Source organism: Hylobates moloch, unplaced genomic scaffold, assembly GCF_009828535.3.
Source record: "Hylobates moloch isolate HMO894 unplaced genomic scaffold, HMol_V3 SCAFFOLD_6, whole genome shotgun sequence".
Taxonomy (NCBI): Eukaryota; Metazoa; Chordata; class Mammalia; order Primates; family Hylobatidae; genus Hylobates; species Hylobates moloch.
The window spans coordinates 66157253-66177987 of record NW_026652281.1 but is presented as its reverse complement, the minus strand read 5'-3'; the positions used below and the strand labels follow the sequence as shown (position 1 = coordinate 66177987).

At 38.6% G+C, this 20735-nt stretch overlaps 1 protein-coding gene across 1 annotated transcript in view; it reads left to right on the top strand.

Annotated features, from left to right (window-relative positions):
* ATG10 (autophagy related 10) overlaps positions 1–20735 on the top strand; it is a 424208-nt gene that overhangs the window by 267 nt on the left and 403206 nt on the right. The window lies entirely within an intron of this gene.

Here is a 20735-nt window from a genome sequence, read left to right as displayed (position 1 = left end):
TGTATTAGTCTTAAGGGGCCAGCTTACCTTAAACAAAAAACAAAATCTGAAGAAAATGTAACCGGGGCATTTCTTGAAACTGGAGGGTACTTTGGACAAACAGAAATCAAATGGATTAAAATACAGTTATAAAGCAGGCAGTCCTTAAATGCGTGCACACACACACACACACACACACACACACACACACACACACACGGTGGGGGGATGGTGGCAGGGCGGAGAGAAATGTGTTTTTTGAAAAGTTTGGCTATTCACTACAGTAAAATTTTCCCCTTGGCCATGCCTCAAAAATGTCCCTTAATTATTTATTCAGACTCCTGTTCTTTGGGTGGTATTTCTATTTACTTATTTTCTTATAGTCCACAAAGTACTACTCAACATATTGGACCTCAGTGTGGACAGGTGAATGAAGGACATGTGGAGAATTCCATTTCCAACTCCATGTGCGTGAATTATTTGCCCTGGTTGTTAATCTGTCATAGTGTAAAAAGCCTGATTTACAAACACTGGAGGCCTTTCGCAGAACAAGGTATTGTATGGTTCCTATGGTTGGGCTTATATTACAAATAAAACTATTTTGCATTTCTGTCTGAAATTCCCTACTTGCACAAGGATAATTTTCAGAGTTTTCAGTTTCTAGTTCCGGAATGGGAGTGGGAAGCACGAGGAAACAATTTCTTTTTACAGTGATGTGAGCTCTATGCTCATCTGGATTTAGTTACTTCATAAGGTAAATATCACTAAATGTGCATTGGGGGCTTTAGAGATCTAAGGCGCTGGATGGGTGAAAATCGTCTACTGTGAAATGCTGAAGAATGTCAAACAACTGAATTCATTTGCAGAACTAATTGGGTCAACTATGGTATTCTTTAAAGTGGAGATTGATTTGAAAAATTTGTAAAGTATTTTCAGTTTAATTTCAGTTACATTTAGGTTATTTTAGTCAGCATGATTTTTAGAATTTTATCCTAGAAATTCAATTAAAACAGATCTTTCTGAAAAATATATACTTTCCAGTGAATAATGTCCACTAATGAAAATGTAGGTTTTGAATTTCATGCTAATTACTTTTTTAAATAATGAAGTTCTTGTCATTATTTTTATTTAAAGGCAAAATATCTGCATAAATAGCCAAAGCTAACCAAACTGCTTTAAAAATTAATGAATATTAATGAAGTTCAGCAATAGCACAATACTGCCCCTGCCTGCCTCAGGAAAACAAATGTATTGACTTCATTCTCCTAAAATAACAACCCTTAGTTATTGATGGTTAAAATAATTTTATTGCTAAAAAGATGGTAGATACTGCATTTTTTGCAATTCTTAAAGACTTGGCCCTGTTGAATACACTAAGATCTTCCCCCAAACTAAAGGTTTTATCATTTTACATATCTGAATGCTATTTCTTTTCATTAATTTGCTGTCTTAACATATATCTTTCTCATTTTTCTAAGTTCTCCTCCCCCCTTGTTTTAGTAGTTCACATGAGCGACTCAGAGTTTTCAGGCCTTCTTCTATATTTGGTATATAGATAATAGCATCATTAGTCAGCGCTTTCATTCATCTAAATTTGTCTAAGCATATTGGAAGCTGCCCATGAAATTTTCCAATGAAAGTGACAAATGGACGTCAATCAAGTGGCCCCACCCATTTCAACCTTGTTTTGTATGATGTGTGAATGTTTGTGTATATTTCTTCCATAAAGATAGGCTAGGCTATTTTTTGATCTGGACATCTGCCTGCTAAGGCAAGTTTCCCAGGCAGATCACTGGTTGGCATTAGACTAAATTTGCAAAATTTAACACCAAATAAATGACAAAAGAAAAGAAATAGTATATGAAATAATGGCAGAATTCATTCCCTTAAGATAAATAATTTTTAATGCTCTAAATTTCAAGATTCTACAGTTTTACTTTAAATGAATTTGTAATGAGAAAGGTAAAAGCATTTCAAGTAAGCCAGCAAATTTGGGTCAAAATGAAAGCAGTTCTGTGACAGAGAGATACCTGTTTCCTATAGGGCTGTTTGGGATTTTCTGTCTGCTAAAATATATACGTATTTTAATACCTATGCATCCTATATTCTCTCTCTCTCGCTGTGTGTGTGTGTGTGTGTGTGTGTGTGTGTGTATTTGTATTATGCTATACTCATGTCCTATTTCTATTTTCCTTCTTTGTTTTTAATAACCAATCTCTAATGCTATTTTTTGGGTGAATGTGCTTATTAGGACTTGCTGCCAGTTTTAATCTGAGATTACTTTGACTGCACTTGAAATCTGTTGCTGTTTTATAACCTGTAACATGTTTTTACATGTTTGGGAGTGCTACTGCTGCTGCTGTAAAAAATTCTGTGTTGAAATTATAATGAGTTTATGTATTTAGCCAAAAAGTACCGTATGCTAAAATGAGACAGGAAAGATTCTAAAATCCTAAATGGGTTAGTAAACCCTTGATAATAATTGTAGTTTTATGGATAAAAATATCTTTAATGTTTTCACACAACATAGAATAGGTTTTTTTCCTCAAGTTGTTATAGAATCTCTTTGTCCATAAGGAATATTAAAGAAAAGTTTATCATTTGGAGTTATTCTATTTGGGAATGCTTTGGAGTGAAGCTAATCTTTACACCCAGACCACAGATTGCAATTTCACTTACCATTATCCATGGCAGGATGTTTAATTTTACTCCTGCGACCCAAAGAATTTTTAGTGACTTTTTAAAAGTGGAATGTGGAAAGTATCTCCAGCTCATTGCAAATGTGGGAATTAGATAAATAATGCTCTAAATGACCATTTGTTCTGTGACTTGTTATTATAATGAGTAGACATGAAAAAAAGTTAACTAAACTATGGGTTTAAAAGTTTAGAATATCTTTTGACTGTGGCTATAATCAGAGTCATCATGGCAATTACATTTTAGCATTTCATGATTTCTTTGGTCCACAATTGTTTTTCTTTCCAAATGTGCTGTACATAAAGGTAAAATTGAGATTTTTTTCTAATGGCTTATTCTGCAAGCTAAACTTGTTTTCTAAAAACCTAATCAGACATCTCTTTCTGTTTATATGGAAATAAAGAATCTTGAATTAGGAAAAGAACCTGGTTCTCTTGCTTATGATTTTGGAAACATAGCAAAATTTTTTAATATATAGATTTATGTTATAGGGATAACTGCCTTTTTATGGTGGGCGGTGGGGTGTGCGAGAAGAAGCCTTGGTTTTGTTAATAAGCAATACCAACCTGGCTTGGAACTACTACTAAGAATTAGATATGAAAAGGATCAAGCTGCTCTGACTTAAATTTCCAGATATGTAACACGTGCGATGGCCACCCACCTAGTGGAAAAATAATATGTTTACTTTCCTACAATTTTCTGAATGCATCCTACTTTGGAGATTTACATATAGTGGAAATCTCTGTGTTTAGGAGCCTGGTGTGGGAAATCTGACCTGCCAGGATTCTCCAGCCTTCCCATCCTTCCTCCTAGCTGGTGGTTCCTTCTTTATGCCACACTCCTGATTGTTCTCCTCCAGTCGGTATCCTGTAGTGTGCCCCCATCAGGCCTCCTCTGGCAGAGCACAGATTAACAGGTTCAGCCTCACAAGCTCTTTAAAGATAAAATTAGCCAGGTTTATTTCCGCCCCCACCCCCAAAAAACTATTTTTAGTCAAAGGATCTTAAGGATGAAGAAGTTCTAGAAGAGGCCTGTAAGCAGAGGCTGCTTTCAGGTTGTGGTTCCTGGAGAACCCACAGCCTGGGGCCCAGAAGCCCTTTAAAATATTTTATGACCACTGGAGGGCTCAGAAGGAATCCCTAAATGCCTTTAAAATTCCCAGAACCCTCCCCATTTAGCCCATGCTTGTAACCATACTGCGCCATTCCCATAACAAGGGCATGAAGAAGCTTTTGGGTAGGCTTGGAAAAATGACAAGGATGGATGTGTCCCATCTCACTGTTCCAAGGAGAAGATTGGAGGACAGGCAGCTGAAGGGACAGATACCCTGTCCAGACACTTGACAACTCCTGGGCAGTGAGCCAAGCAGTGGGCCAAGCACTGGGCACAGCTCCAGAGGCCGGGCCTATGCCCAGGGCACTCAGTGATTTAAAGCTGGCAAAAGAGAACACTCCTGTCGGCAGGAAACTGAATTGAACAGATTGGGAAAGAGCAAAAACAGGCTGCCCAGGACGCTGTCTCCCTGGACTCAGTTTTCAGTTGTCAGCGGCAACCTGGGGTAGAGCAGATTCTGCATTTCCTCCTGCCTAGGAGGCTGGTGGAGGTGGGACCGAGTCCAGGGAGTATGCAGCACGTGAGGACCCAGCACAGGGAGGCACAGAGGAGACGCCTGGCACATACCCCACCGGGGAGAAACCTTGGTGTGGCAAAGTCATCAATTCAGTGTTTTCCAGGCTAGCTTTGCCTGGGCTCTGGAGTGCCCTCTGAAAGTGAGTGCTGGGATAAGAACAGGGTTTTCCCTGTGAGTCTTGATGCTTTATAATTTCTGTAAAATGTTAGCACTTCCTTGCCCAGGGATTTATCTCAAAAAGTATCTTAAGAGAGTAAGAGGAAGAACAAGATTTTCTCAGCCTTTTACTTCATTTCTACTTTTCAGTGCTTACCCTAATTTTATAAGAAAAAGAAAAATTGAAGGCTGGGAGAAATCCCTCCTCCTGTTGCTATAGCATACTCGTGCCTTTGATGTGCTAAACCACTGCAGCTATTTCTCAAGGGTTAAACATTGGAAAGTCAGTCCTACTTTCCCTACTCCTAGAAGAAGGCAAAATAGTTAGTTTCAGAGAATTCTGGACCTGGGGGAACCTAGGCATTGGGTTAGAGCCAAGAGAACATGAAAGAGAATGAAGCTTTGGATTTGCAGAAATCCAAATGGGCTTCCAGTTAATAGTGGGGGCTTTGAGCTGATGGCTCACATAATTAACAGAGGGAAAAAAACCTCCAGATTTTTTCCCTTTCTCTTTAAGTAAGAAATGACAATAAAACTCAGTAGTCATCTCAGACCTCCTGAACCAGCATCTTGGGTGGGGAGGGAGTGTGCTCAAGAATCTGCAGTTTCAACTGGTTTCCTAAGTGATTTTTATATATGCTGAATTTTGAGAGCTACAGCCACACAGCTTAAGAATAATGTCATCCTTCTATGGTCCCAAATCATGAAGGGAAATAAAGACTTCGTCTGAAGTCATTTCTGTATTATTTTTGGAAGCTGTAATCATTTTATAGGACATTTACCTTTCTAGTTGCCTTCATTTAGGGCAGATTTTATATTGGTAATACTTGGCAGCAAAGGGTTACTGAGTAATTTAGTTTGGCTATTAATAATTATAACAGCAAAAAAGAAATTGTGCTCCTCAATTTTCTGAGTGCTCACATAGAGTATCCCCGTTGTATAGATGCGGAAATTTGGGCATAGAGAAGTCAGGCAACTTTTCCGAAGTCAAGGTGAGTGGTAGAGCCAGGTTTCCAACTAAGGCATGTGGAGGTTAGAGATTGTTACATAGGTAAAGCTCCTGACACATAATAGTCACTCAGTGAATGGTTGGTCTTACTATTAGTAGGCAGTGGAGTACAGCAAATGGTGGCTCATCCACACAGAAATAACCAGGAATTGACTGGACTTTCCAATCAGCTCCATGGTTGCTTTTTTTTTTTTTTTTTTGAGACAGAGTCTTGCTCTGTCGCCCAGGCTGGAGTGCAGTGCTGTAATCTCAGCTCACTGCAGCCTCCACCTCCTGGGTTCAAGTGATTCTCCTGTCTTAGCCTCTCGAGTAGCTGGGACTACAGGCAGGTGTCACCACGCCCGGCTAATTTTTGTATTTTTAGTAGGGAGGGAGTTTCTCCATGTTGGCCAGGCTGGTCTCAGACTCCTGACCTCAGGTGATCCACCCGTCTTGGCTTCCCAAAGTGCTGGGATTACAGGCGTGAGCCACCGCATCTGGCCTCCATGGTTGCATTTTGTTGGACTTGCCCACCTAATTCATCCTTACTTTGTATTCAGATGTCATTTTGTGGTCTCTATACAGTGCTCTGATTTGGGACCACAATGATTAGGTACTGAGTAAACCACAAGGCTAGAAACCTATTACTGGGTTTATCTAGTGCCTATCTGGATGAAATTTTAAAATTGTGTCTAAATACCCAAGACAACTGGCTGAATTTTTCTTGACTAATGTATACAACATCTAAGGAAAATTTCTTTAAAAGGGTAAGTAGCGATGATGCCGCATGGCATCTCCAGAGCTTTGAAGTCAGTTTTAAGAAACTGATTTGGTTACATCATTGCTTTATGAAGGCCGTAAAGACTGTCAGCGCCTCCTGGTTCATCTCTCTAGACAGATACTCCAACATGCCTCTCACATGTTGTTCCCTGTGCTTGGAATAGACCTTCTTTTCTGTCTTCCTGGAATGCTCCAATTCATTCTTCAAGGCCACATCTCAAATGTTACGTTCTGTGTGAGGTCCCCTCATCCCAATTCCCCAGAGAAAATTACTCTCCTCTGTGCTCCAACAAAACACAGTCACACTGGGTTACAGCACTGTTACAAAGCACCGAATTGAAATGATCTGTCTTTTGAGTTCTTTCCGGCCAAGAACTTTGATTTACTCATCTTTCTGTGTGTCATGAATTAGCACAGTCTATGGCACAATTTTCAGTGCTATATAAATGCTAGTTAAATGAATGAAAAGTTTTAAGTCATGTAGGTTTTTTATTTATTAATATTAGCCCACTTATGCCTAGTGTTCCATTATTGGAACACTAAGCATGTGGGAGTTATTTATATCCTGCTGCTCAAGGTCATTGCCAAGGTCTGATTGGAAAAATTCAAAAAATTGCAGCCTCAGGTATAAATGGGTTAATAGGAGTTTGATTATATAAAGTCATCTCACTGGCTTTCAGTGGGCTGACCTAGAAGTTCTTGGTCATTCACTGTGATAGAAGAAATGAACTCGAAGAAATGAGCCTGCCTTCATGCACTTACATACTTTCTGCTGTCATCTGTAGTGGTGGAAGTCATACTTAACAATACGATCTGGGTTAGGTTAAAGAAAACAAACACCAGAAGGAACGATGCTGCAACTGTGTTGCTAGGGATAGAAACCCAGTGTAGATGGCCTTGGTTTAGCATCTTAAGTTTGGAGTTAAAGATGGACTGGGAACATTTTAAAACCAATAATGTCTGAAAACTGAATAATTTTCAGTTCTTCCTTGTTCCAAACTATGCTATATTTTCCCCTCCATTATTCCCTACCTTTATATAAAAATTCTGCTCTTCATGGCAGTCTTGAGCTAGTGGTATATAGGGAATTAAGAGGAAAGTAAAGTGAAGTAAGGTCTTTCCATCATTTCTCTTTGGCTAAGACCAACACCTTGTCAAGAAAGCTGGTATCTTATAGTTCCAGTGGGGACCAGTGGTAGAATGCGTGAAGATTCTGGGCCCCATATGCTGTGGCCACCACCTTTCTTTCTGGCATTATCTAACACAACAGGGTTTCTGTATCTTTCTCTTCCAACCACACATGTCTGATGCTTGATGTGCTTCTTCTTAGAGACACTTTGCAGGTACTGTTCCCTTTGTCTAGGGAGCTCTTCCAGTCCCTTTATGACAAATTAATTTTTTCTTATCCTCAGCTTAATCATCACTTATACAGGGAAACCTCCCCTACCCTCCCTGACTAGGTAATCTCCTTTCGGTAGCCTCTCCTTAATGGCAAGCGTCACAGTTACAGCTTAGCATTTATTTGTAAGGTTATCTCATAAATGTCGGCTTCCCCTATAGTTTTTGTTTTGTTTTGGATATGGAGTCTCACTCTATCGCCAGGCTGGAGTGCAGTGGTGCAATCTCGGCTCACTGCAACCTCTGCCTCCCAGGTTCAAGCGATTCCCCTGCCTCAGCCTCCCGAGTAGCTGGGACTACAGGCATGCACCACCACGACCGGCTAATTTTTTGTATTTTAGTAGAGACGGGGTTTCACCATCTTGGCCAGGATGATCTCAATCTCCTGACCTTGTAATCTACCCGCCTCGGCCTCCCAAAGTGCTGGGATTACAGGCATGAGCCACTGTGCCCCAGCCACCCCTATAGCTTTAAAGAGGACACAGACCTCATCCACTTTTGCACCGTTATATCCCACTTCATAGCAAAGTGCCTGATGCAAAGTGGGCCTCGAATAATATTAGTTCAGTGAAGTCAGACAGAGAAGCAGCCTTTGGTGTGAACTGAACCAGAAGCAGATATGAGAAAAAAAAAAGTTTTCCCCAGATACACTAGAGGTGGGAGACTCGTGAAACGGAAAGCAGCAGAGGCTTGGGTTGCATATCCATTCATTAAGTACCTCTGATGTGCCAGGCTCTGAGCTAAGTCATAAGGATACATAATGAATGAGACACTGAGCCTTGCCCTCATACTATCTTTAAAGCATCTCTCAACTATGTACAGGCTAATGACAATGATGTTGATGTAGTAATAACGTAAGAGTGATAATGTGTATAGTATATTGAGCTTCTATAATATACTATATACAGCATAATGTAGGTGCCTTACATTTATCAATTCATTCGATTTTCACACAACAACCTGAGGTAGGCATTTTACAATCACTAGATTATAGTGGAAGAAATAGAAGCCTCAGAGGATTTCTTCCTCAATATTACTCATTTAGAGCTGAAACTTAATGAGAGACTCTGGTCTGGATGACTTAGAAGTTGTATTTTTGAATATTAGAGAGGAGAATAAAAGTTGGGCAGAAATGAATCTGAAATCCCCCTAAATTCTCAAACTCTAATGTCCTATCCTCTGACAACAGCCTCCTGTCCTTCTAGGTCTGACTTTCTCTCACCCCAACCTCAATCGACCCAGCAGAGATCCTTAGAGCCTCAATGTTTTCCTTCTCCTGTCCACTGGCCTCCTTCCAGCCCCACTTCTGTCCTTATTTTCACCAAGTCTTGATCCCATCACAGCCCTCTACTTCCACTGCATCCATCAGTGAAACCTCAATGCTTTGATCAACTTTCTTTGCTCCTGCACAATTTGATCTTCTCATCATCCTCATGAGTTGTTAGGAGGATTCAATAAGTCAGTACATGCACTCTCTAAGAACAAGGCCTAGCGTCGTTACATGGTATACAGGGCAGTATTGTTATTTACCCATGAGTAGCTAATCACAGTTGGATGGAATCTTGGCTGTGCTCTTAGTAGACCTCAGTTGGATCCTAAATGGTTCTGCCTGTCGATATTGTTACTTGGCAAAGTTAAGCTCCCAGATATTTTTGAGGATGATTCCAAATCTCTACTCTTCACATATTTTCTACTCAGCTCCCAATACCCTTGGTGTCAGCAAATAATCTTGGCGTCAGACATCTCTTGTGGCTTGTTCTGCATCCATTCTCCTTTTATTCTGTTAATAAAACCACTCATGCACCAATCTCATGCCTGTGGTTTGGGTGAACGATCATATCCTCTTGGCCATAGTGACTGGTTCAGAGATAGGCATTCGACCCAGTGTGAGCCAATGAAAATTTTTCCTAGGACCTTTAAAGTATGACTGCAAAAGAGACACTCTTGGCCGGGTGCAGTGGCTCATGCCTTTAATCCCAGCACTTTGGGAGGCCTAGGCAGGTGGATCACCTGAGGTCAGGAGTTCGAGAGCAGCCTGGCCAATATGGTGAAACCCTTTCTCTACTAAAAATACAAAAATTAGCTGGGTGTGGTGGCAGGTGCCTGTAATCCCAGCTACTCAGGAGGCTGAGGCAGGAGAATTGCTTGAACCTGGGAGGCGGAGGTTGCAGTGAGCAGAGATCATGCCACTGCACTCCAGCCTGGGCAACAAGAGTGAAACTCCATCTCAAAAAAATAAAAATAAATAAAATAAAATAAAAAAAGAGAGAGAGACACTCTTTCCTGTTGAGATCATTGCTGCTACGTAGTATAAAAGAATGGAGATGTAGTCGTGGGGATAGAGCAGGCCTGGAAATAAAAAAAATCAACAGAGGAAAACAGCCGAGAAAAGGACAGATTATTTTATGCCATCACTTGAATCTCTGGCTCTAGCTACACCTCATGACAATACACCCCTTTTCAGTTTTGTGAACTAATACACTTCCTTTGACTAATACACTTGCCTCATAGTCACTGATAAAATGGGGGTATTGCCATTGCTATCCTTGATGCCTGCTTCATCAGTACGTTTCTCTTCTTGGCTCACAGAATGAGTGCCGCCCCCCTTATTCAAGGCTCACCCCTGTTCCTTTGTACCCATTTCACATTCATCAGTGCCTTCCAGATTTTATCTCATAATTCATCTCTCTCTCTCTCTCTCTCTCTCTCTCCTATCTTCAGCTGTTCCCTTTCTACTGGTCCTTTACTTTTAGTCTAAAATGTGCTCATTTTCCTTTTTACCCAAACTACTCAGCATTAGCTTACATCATTCTCTTCACTTCCTTACCTTCTATTCTTTTCTCTGTTTACTGCTTTCACCTTCCCCCACTTGTGGGTCACCAGTGATTTCATACTGGCAGGTCTGATGGCATTTTTAGACTGAGGCTAATGGGACCTCTCTTTTACATTGGACAAAGTCAGTCACTTTACTTCTTAGAGCTCTCTATCTTGTTCCTAGGTTCCAAGACACTGCTCTCTCCTAGCCCCCTGAAAACCTTCCTAGTCACTCTTTCTCTGTCTCCCTTAAAGGTTTCCCTCCTGTCCACTGCTCTTCTCATGCTACATATTCTCTTTGGGCGATCTAACTACTCCACAGTTTTATTTTTTCCCATATACTGATGACAGTCAGATCTATATGTATCCAATCCCATGCTCTACTTGGAATTTCAAATATTTTCTGTATGTTTACACCTTGATGTTCCAAAGGTATCTCAAATTCAACATAATAAAAACATGACTTATTATCTTCATAAAAACATAACTCCCAAGTCTGCTTTCTCTGCTATATTCTCTATCTCAGTTTGCAGTATCACAATTTCAGCCATGCAGGCCAAGTTCCTAAGTGTCATTTTTGTCTTCTGATGTTCACTCTCAAAGCATTGTTGACCTTCCAAAATATTTAGTGAGTTGATTTCTCTCCTTGTAGCAGATGCTGATGGCCATCTACCCAACTAACATTCTCTTGCCTTCTCTGCTCGAATATCCGCATGACTTGTAAAGCTATGTGCTTGAGGGAAAGCTGGCATTAGTCTCAGTCCCAGCTCCAAAGAACGAGTCTTGATTTGTCTACTGTAAGTCAATTGTGACCATTCTTGTCAAATTTTTAGTTACTTAGTTATCTATAAATAAATATTTGACTCAGATATGAGGAAAAGAGTCATCAGATTTTAATTAACAAAGGCAAAAGAACAGGAATTATAAGGTTGGGAGGAAGAAGGAAAAAAATCCACATTCTGGGAACAGTAAATCTTACTTTATATTTTGGGTAAACTGATTAGCCAGCAGCTGCTTTTGTTCATTCTGCTGCCACATTTTGCAGTCTTTCACCCTCTCCACCTTCTGCTAACTCAGGTATTACATTCTTTAGGAAAGCTTCCTAGCAAACTCCCAACCCCTGCTACACAACCCAGATGTATTAGAAACCTTTTCTTTGTTTAGGACACACACACACACACACACACACACACACACACACACACAGTTTGCATGCTAGATACCAGATTACTCTTTTTCTAGTTGGGGGCTTAGGGGCTAACGTTTAGGGAAGCCAAGAAATGTGCTACCACTAAATGCAGACCTAGTTGGGTATGGTGGGATTTTTTAAAAAGGGAAAAAAAGGCCATATTAGTTGCCTGATTAGTTCTAACTAGGAACTTTGGTATTCTGTCATTCTAGAAGTTAGATTATCTCATATACATCATTTGTGAGATGTGTGATTACTAAAGTTGAACTCCTAAATAACTGGAAAGAAACTCTCCTAGGAAACATATACAACTGGATCTGTCATTTATTTAGCATTTTATTCAAATGTTACAAGTGCTTCATAATAGCCTTGTTAATTAATATTTGCCCAAAGGCAACTAATAATTTACTGGACAAAGTGTAAAGGTTCCCATTTTATTTATTTCCTCTACATATTTTGCATGGAGGACAACAACCCACAGACCTTCCATTTTTTTTTCCTTTTCCTTTTGCAAATTTTCAAGTATAATGAACACTCATCACACCTTTCACTTAGAGTCACCAATTATTAACATTTTGCCATATATGCTTTCTCTCTCTCTTCTTCCCTCTCCCTTTCCCCACATGAACACATACCCCCTGCTTGCTTTTTTTGGCTGAACGAGCTGAAAATAAGTTGCAGACATCATCACTTCACCCCTTCATCCTTAAGCATGTGTCTTCTAAGAATAAGGACTTTCTCCTACACAGCTGCAATATCATTGTCACACTCAAAAAATTTAGCATTAATACAATAAAATGATCTAATATACAGTCTATATTCAAATGTCCCCCCCGTCCCAATTCTGATCTTTTAGCTGGTTTTTCCCTCCTGGATATTATCAAATATTGCATTTAGCTGTTATGCTTCTTTAGTCTCCTTTTGTCTAAAACAGTCCCTCCCTTTTAAAGAAAAAAACTTTCATGACATTGATGTTTTTAAAGAATCCAGATCTGTCATTTTGTAGAATGTTCAACAATATATATCTGAGTGTTGCTTTATGGTTGGATTCAGGTTAGGCATTTTTGCCAATACTGCAAAAGTTGTATTATTTTCTTCTCGGTGCATAGCATGAGAAGGTTGTTTCATTGTTGGTGATATTGAGTTTGAACATTTTTCTTTTTTTGTACATTTACCAACTGAATTATTTATTATGGGAACCTCATAGAGATGAGACCAATATCTTCATTTATTGATCACTTAGTAAAGCAAAATGAAGAATAAGATAATTATATTTTTAAAAAACCTAAAATAAAATGGTCGGGTTTCAATTGTCGGGGTATTTTCATTAAAACATTTTTAGAATCTTACGAAACAGAATTATCTTCACAGTTGTCTCAAATCTGCAGTTCTCTTTGTTCACACAGATCTAGCCAGCTAATGGCATCTATTATCTCTAATTCACAGATCAGCACAAAAATTAAATGGCTTAAAGGCAACACAGTGTAATGGTAAGAAGAGATTAATCCAGAGTCCAGAATCATCAAACTTTTCTCATGAGCTTAAGCAAATCATGTGCTTTTCCTGGGCCTCAGTTATCTCTTCTGTGTAATGGAGAGACAGGGCTTCAGGATCTTAAAATTTTTTTATCATTTTAAAGGTTCATTCATATGTGTAGTTAACTGCTATATATTCTGAATTGTATTGACTCCTAATTATAAGTGCTTATGCCTTGTGCGAGATCAAGTTAATTATTTTTACCTGGAGAAAATAGTAGAATTTTGGAAATAACTAGGAGGTATAGAAATTATGCCACCAGCCTCCCACTTGATGTAGGAATCCATCTGATTGGTGGCCATTTAGTCTGTGCTTGAACACTTTAGGTGATATGTTGTATATGCCTGAAGCAAAGTGTGCAAATGTGGATTCCGAAGTTCTGCCTTAGACATATTAGGTCCTCCCTGATGCTCTGTGAAGTCCCTGGTCTCACCTTCTCTTGACCCCCCAAATCCCTTCCTTCATTCTTCTTCAACAATACACCTGCATATCTATCCCTGGAATTCACAGCTCAGCTCTTCTCTGCCTCTGTTATCTGGGCTTTTGGTCTCCCCTTTGACACCCCTTCTATCCTTCTCATTGTTCTTGAATAACACTAGGAGATAACATCCTTGGACAATTCCCTTACCCCCATCTAGTCCACCAGTTTCTTCTGACTGTATTTATCTCTTGCCCAGCATGGGCAATCACTTCAGCGTTGCCCTTACAATTTCCTCAACACCCACAGCATTTCTAATTATACCAGGTATACTTGAACATTTATTTATATGCCAAATACTGCATAACATAGTTGCATAATATAGAACAGCTGTGCAGGGACACAAAAAAATCAACTTGTGAAAAATTCTGTAAGGTAAGTGTACACTTTTGAGAATGAAAATGTGTATTTTACTATATTGTAACCTGACCAAGTACATACCACTGACCAAATCATATACCTTACTCATACAGAATAATACTAGCAACTTTTCCAGGTGAAAATGAGATAATTTGCCAATTTGCTAATGTGAGATCGAAGATGCCACATACATAAGCTTAAAGGCCTTAAAATATCAAGGGCTGCAGACATATGAGGTAACAAACATTCCCTCTGATGTGTAGAGATGTGTTATGATTTAAGGTGAAGATGGAATATAATGATTATAGATCATGAAATGTGACCCTGAGGTATTGGAATTTTTCAAGAATAAATACATAAATATATCATATTTCCAATCAACATACGTTTAATGCTAATGTAAATCATGGGCATCTTTCTTCATGTTTTACTGTTTACATGTTTTACAAAGACTTTTTTCCAGCCAGGCATGTGGCTTATGCCTGTAATCCCAGCACTTTGGGAGGCCGAGGTGGGCAGATCACGAGATCAAGAGATCGAGACCATCCTGGCCAACATGGTGAAACCCTGTCTCTACTAAAAATACAAAAATTAGCTGGGTGTGGTGGCGTGTGCCTGTAGTCCCAGCTACTTGGGAGGCTGAGGCAGGAGAATCGCTTGAACCCGGGAAGTGGAGGTTGCAGTGAGCCAAGATTGCGCCACTGCACTCCAGCCTGGCGACAGAGCGAGGCTCCATCTCAAAAAAAAAAATTAATTAAAAAATAAAAAAAGGACTTCTTTGCAAGGTCTTAATGTGAGTCGTTATATCTGGAAATCAGAGTAAAATATTAGTTCTAAGAGGTGAACGATCTCTGTTAGAGATCATTCATTCATTCCATAAGTGAGGAAATTGAGACCCAAAGGGGCAAAAATCACTTTTCCAAAGTGACACAGCTCTGGTGGAGCCACATCAAGAGCCTGGTTTCAAGGTCAAGGTACTTTTCCCAGTGATTTTTGAACTGTCTTTCTGGGAGCCTTAGAGGTCTCTGGAGGTGCCTTCAGGCCACTTTAGGGAAGATAGTTGATTATTTCTCACTTTCTTCAACTAGAACCACACTACTTTTGAGTGCTTTATATATTGTGATTTCATTTAAAGGTTTGAATTACAGAAAAGCATCCTAGTGTTAAAATATATACATTTAAAAAAATTGGTAACCATGCCTAACTCATCCAAATGTTGATTAGAAGTTTTTTCCCTATAGTCATTACTCAATATTAGTATGAAGTTCTAAATTATTTGCACTTCATATATTTTTGTTTAAATTGGTTCTTTAAGTAAATGCATCATAAGTGGTTTTCACAGATTAAGATGCAGCAAAGAAAATTGAATAAAACTCTCTCTTTGCTATCTTCATAATCAGCCAGCAGGCTACTTACTGATTTCAAAATAAAAATAAATAAAATATGGTAGAGGCCATGAGATGAAATAAAAACCAAGCAAGTTTAGGTTGCTATAAACACACCCAGCACTCACTTGGTGGGAGCATGATGTATTGTGTATAAATGGCTAGAAGACTATCAGATTCATACTCCTATGTAGCAGGAACATTGATTTTCACAGCTCTATTCCTTCTCAAGAATTTTTTTCCCCAGGAACACAATGTTGATGGATATCAGGTTAATAACAGCATACATTTCCCTAAGTTTTCTTGCATGTTACTATAAATAGCAAGACTCCCCTTTCAAACATTATGATGATAGTAGCTATCCATGTCTTCTTTGGGTCATGGAATGGCCTATATTTTAGTCTCCATGAGCTTTCTGATTTTCTAGTTAGCTGATGTTTGTGAAGTTAATTCAGACTATTTAGTGACTAAAATTTTTTATTGATGATGTATTTTCCTTAAATTCTAAAAATGATTTGATCACCAAATAAATTTGAATAGACTGCTAAAATAAAATCCAAGCATGCACATTTTTTGAAGAGGTTGTTTTCTCCTTTGGGATAAACCTAGTTTGCACAATGCTAATTCACAAACATTTTGGATTTCAGTTACGGACCTCTTTCCTGTGTAAGAGAAGTTAAGTTTAATGAAAATGCAAGCATATTTCAAAAATACCAGAAACATGGATTTCTCTTTAAAAAAAAAAACACACCTTTTTCAAACTTTCATAGGAAGTTAAGATTATCTGAGCTATAATTTTACTCTTTTGGCACTTTAATAGGCATATAGCTTTCCTTAATCCAGTTGTTTCCCTTCACTACCTGTGGTGATGTGGTTGCACTATTAAATGCCAAAGATGTGCACTAAACTGGCAATAATGTCTCTAAACTAATCCAGCAAGGGGAGAAAAGTGATTAGAAAGGAGACACTTCCCAATGGAAGATGGATAAGCTATTTCTAGAAACTACTATTACTACTGAAAAAACTAATTGCTTTAGTCTCGTTTGGGAATATTTCCTCCAGTTCAAGAAGGAGAAAATGTGAAGAAACCTCACCTTGCTTCTGCTTATAATGTTTCTTGAAATTGCAGAGAGCCTTGGTCTCCAAAGCAACTTTTTGAGACAATAGACTGTGCTTAAGAGAAGAAAGATTAGAGTGGTTCTGTGTTTTTGAGTGATTAGATCAGTAACTCATTTGTTCATTTAATAAGTATTTATACTGTGCCTACTATGTGGCAGGCACTGTGCTATAAAAAATAGCTCAGATAAAGTCTCTTTACTGCATGAGTTTACATATTAATTCTACTATGACTCAAGTAATAATAGATAATAAGAAAAATGACTATATAAGTCCCAGGAGAAGGAGTACCTTTATATATCACTCTGGTGTCTTTTTAGGGCTTTGCAAAATTTGTTTTCAGCCAATTCTACCATAACTGACATTGTTTTTGCTCTTTAGGCTAATAATTTATTATGGATATAGCAAATACATTATATATTTTAAGTTCAATGTAATATACTAAAAATGCATCATGAGATCTGGGGATTTTGGGCCTGAAGATGGAAAACAAGAGCCTTCCAGTTCTCTAAGTTACTGTTCTTCATAGCATGGTATTGTGGAAAGAACATAGGATTTGATCTAAATCAAAGTTCTTCCAGTCATTAATTGAATTAGTAAGAGCAATCACTTAGTTTTCCCCAGTGTTGGTGTCCTTATCTGTAAAGCAGAGCTAAAAATAATATCTGCCTCGTGAGGTTGTTGTGAGAAGCAATCGAACTAATATATGTGAAAGCACTCTGCAGAATTTAAGGTTCAATAAAAAATTATTTCTTAGAGCAAACATACACCAATGTCCATTCATCAACATGGAAACAATATCGTTGTATTCATAGTATCAACTTTTCTGATAGAGCACTTGTCAGAATCCCTAATTGCAAATGACTGCAGTGCTGTGGTATTCTTGGTAATGGCCGCAAGGCTAGTTAACACTTTTAAGTAATAATTATTAGATTTCACAGAAGGAAATTTCTATTTCTTTTCTTGAGGAGGTTACCAACTATTTAAAATGTACGTAAAACTGGATTAATATGCTACAAACGCAAGCTGAAGGAGAATCATCTCCAGGATGACGTGACACAGTAATAAAAACTTTTGTCCTGAAAGGAAAGGAATTGTATTGGTTGAGATGTTTTGGGTTGCAAATATCCAAAGACCCGATCAACATTGGTTTAATTCCAAAAGATATTTATTGTTTATTTAACAAGAGTTTAGGGCTTTTTAAGTAGCTTAACAATATCAGGGCTCTAGGTTGGCATCTTTGTCATTATCTTCATCTTCTGTCATGCTTGTCGCCTCATGGGTAACAATACAATATATGCATTTCAGCTCCAGGCCCTGACATCGATGTCTCAGACAGAAGAGGAATGAAAGGGGCACCCTACAAAAAAAACTCCTTAAATATGTACCTATTCCTTTTGTCAGAAACCAAAATATTACCCAGAAAGACCCTTGAGAGTTGCTCTAAACTGATTGGTCAAAACTGAGTCATGTGGCCACCACTAATTGCATGGGAAGCTGGGAAAACAAATATCCAGTAAGAGGGATTATGGCTATACCATTAGGGTCTTAAACATCATGATTTATTTCCAGGGCCTAGGCACATTGTAACCAAACAAAATCAGGGTTTTAATAATTAGGATAAAGAAGGGTGAAGGAAAACTATTGGATAACTGTCTAATGGTGTCCTTCTGAGATATTTTGTATGTGTATAAATACAGATAATAAGATAGACCCTATAAAAAAGAAATATTGTCCTTGCTCTTTAGAAGAGAGATTCTAAAAGCTATAGCTTTAATTGTAAGGTTCTCATAAAGAAAGCCTAGTAGGGCAGCAAATACAGTATTATATATGATAGCAAAATGTATCTGAGTAAAAGCCAGTTGCCTTATATCTCCTCTGAAGCACAATTACTCTATGACACGGTGGTTGCTTTCTTTCTGGAGAAGTACTGATCCTTTGAAATGGTTATTTTCATGTTTTGGCAAAACAAGTTCTTATCCATCCAAGTATGAGTTCTGTGATTAATTACAAAGTATACAGCTCTTGTCAACCCATCAGCCTTTTCTCTGAAGCCATTTAAAAATTTGGTTTCTAACCTAGACTGAGCTTTGATAATACAAGCAGAAACAGTTAAGAACCAACTCATACCTGCTAACTCCAATGAGGGCTGTTGTAATTTGTCCCCATTCATGTTATATTTCATTGATAGCTGACATTATATTGCCCTCTCTTCCATTCAAATTAGATGTAAGTTGTGATAAATTGCATTTTTATAAATGCCATCTCTTCAGCCCCTGCTGGATCTATCTAGAGACCTAGCAGCTCATGATTCCACCGAATAGCTTCTGAGATGGAATGTTAGTTTCAGACGGAACCCTAGCTGAGGAACAGTCTAGGAAGATGTCCATGTGTGTTAGTTCAGACTTTGGATTCCCAATAAATGTTAGAGAGTCATCAGTCCGAAGAATGACCTCTCTCAGCAGTTAAAATAAAAAACTTTGCATTTTACTCCCTCACAATTTTAATAAATTACAGTAATATTTTTGTTACACAAAATGGATGAAATGAGCCCATTGACAAAACAAACAAGACATATATTCAAAAGAATAAGTTCATACCATTACAACTTTTCCCCTGTCCTCCTCCTATTTAGCTTATGCCATCTCTCAGTCTGGTTTCAGATATTAGTAAGTAATGAGATAATACACAGGAAACAAATAGCCCCTCCTCTGTCCTGTAAATCACAAAAGTCATTTACAAGAGCTGAGTGAATGGAGAGAGAGGTCTACGGCAAAAGAATTGAGCCTTAATGGTCCCTCAAGAGCTATAACTGTCTGTCTCTCTACTAGTCTCTCTCCCCCCAATCTCTTCTTTCTCAGTATCTTCCCACCCTCCTTCTCTTTCCCTCTCTCTATCTTTCTCTTTAGCTCCTTGTCTCAGCTTACAAATCTCTCAAGCCAGGGAGCCTGTTGCCATACTAAGAAGTGGTTGGTCAGTGTGTTTTAAACATTGAATGAAAATTCTCCAAAGTATTTAGTCACTCCTTAGGGTAGACTTTACTTTTTATGCAATGGGGCACTTGGTGACTGATCCTTCTTGGTGGCTCCTGTGTTTTTTTGTTTTTTGGGTGGTTTTTTTGTTTGTTTGTTTTTTGAGACAGAGTCTCATTCTGTCACCCAGGCTGGAGTTCAGTGGTGTGACCTCAGCTCACTGCAGCCTTGACCTTCCGGGCTCAAGCGATCCTCCCACCTCAATCTCTTGAGTTGCTGGGACTGCAGGTGCCACAACCACGCCCAGCTAACTTTTTGTATTTTTTGTAGAGACAGGGTGTCACTATGTTGTTCAGGCTGGTCTTGAACTCCTGGGCTCAAGTGATCCACCCACCTTGGCCTCCCAAACTGTTGGGATTACAGGCACGAGCCACCATGCCTGGCTTGTGTTTTTCACCTGTGCAGCATTCTGGAAGATGTTAATTGTGTGGTTCAACTCCATATTCCCCAGGAAAGAGGTCAGAGTCATGGAAAAACCATGATGAGTAAGTTAAAAGGGCATCAAAACATTACTTTAAAGTGCGTTTTCTACTTATATTTAAATAAAGCCACTGTGGTAAAACTGGGATTTTTCAAAACTTCAAGATGGATAATAGAGAACTCTGTCAACTTCTAAAGCAAGAGACACGAGGAGTTACTCTTCTTGATCAACTTTACTACTTTCTACTACCTGCTTTTCTTCTTTCAACTTTAGGCTAGGAATGAACTCTATCACTTTTGCAAGACACCAGCAGATCATCGCCATCTAAACCTTATTTAGACATCAGAATCACCTGGGGAACCTCGAAAAAAATTGATGTTTGAGTCTCTCACAGAAATGATGACGTTATTGGTCTGAAGTAAGCTCTGGGCATCCAGATTTTAAAAAACATCCCAGGTGATTATAATATGCAACAAAAATTGAGAACCATTGATCTAGTCTTAACATTTTACAGTCTCTATTAGCCTGAAGCCATGAAATATGTAACTTATTGGTGCCATTTACTCCAGAGACAGAGAACTAATTGTTGTCTTTAACACTTCCTTTTAGAGCTTCTGCTGTCCCAGAACAAACAAGACCTGTAGTAACCAACCGTGATAGTCAGGGTTCTCCACAGAAATAGAAGCAATAGGAGATATATTATATATTTAATATTTATATAATACTTATATATTTATATATGTAATTTATTTGTTATAAGAAATGGGTTCATTGAT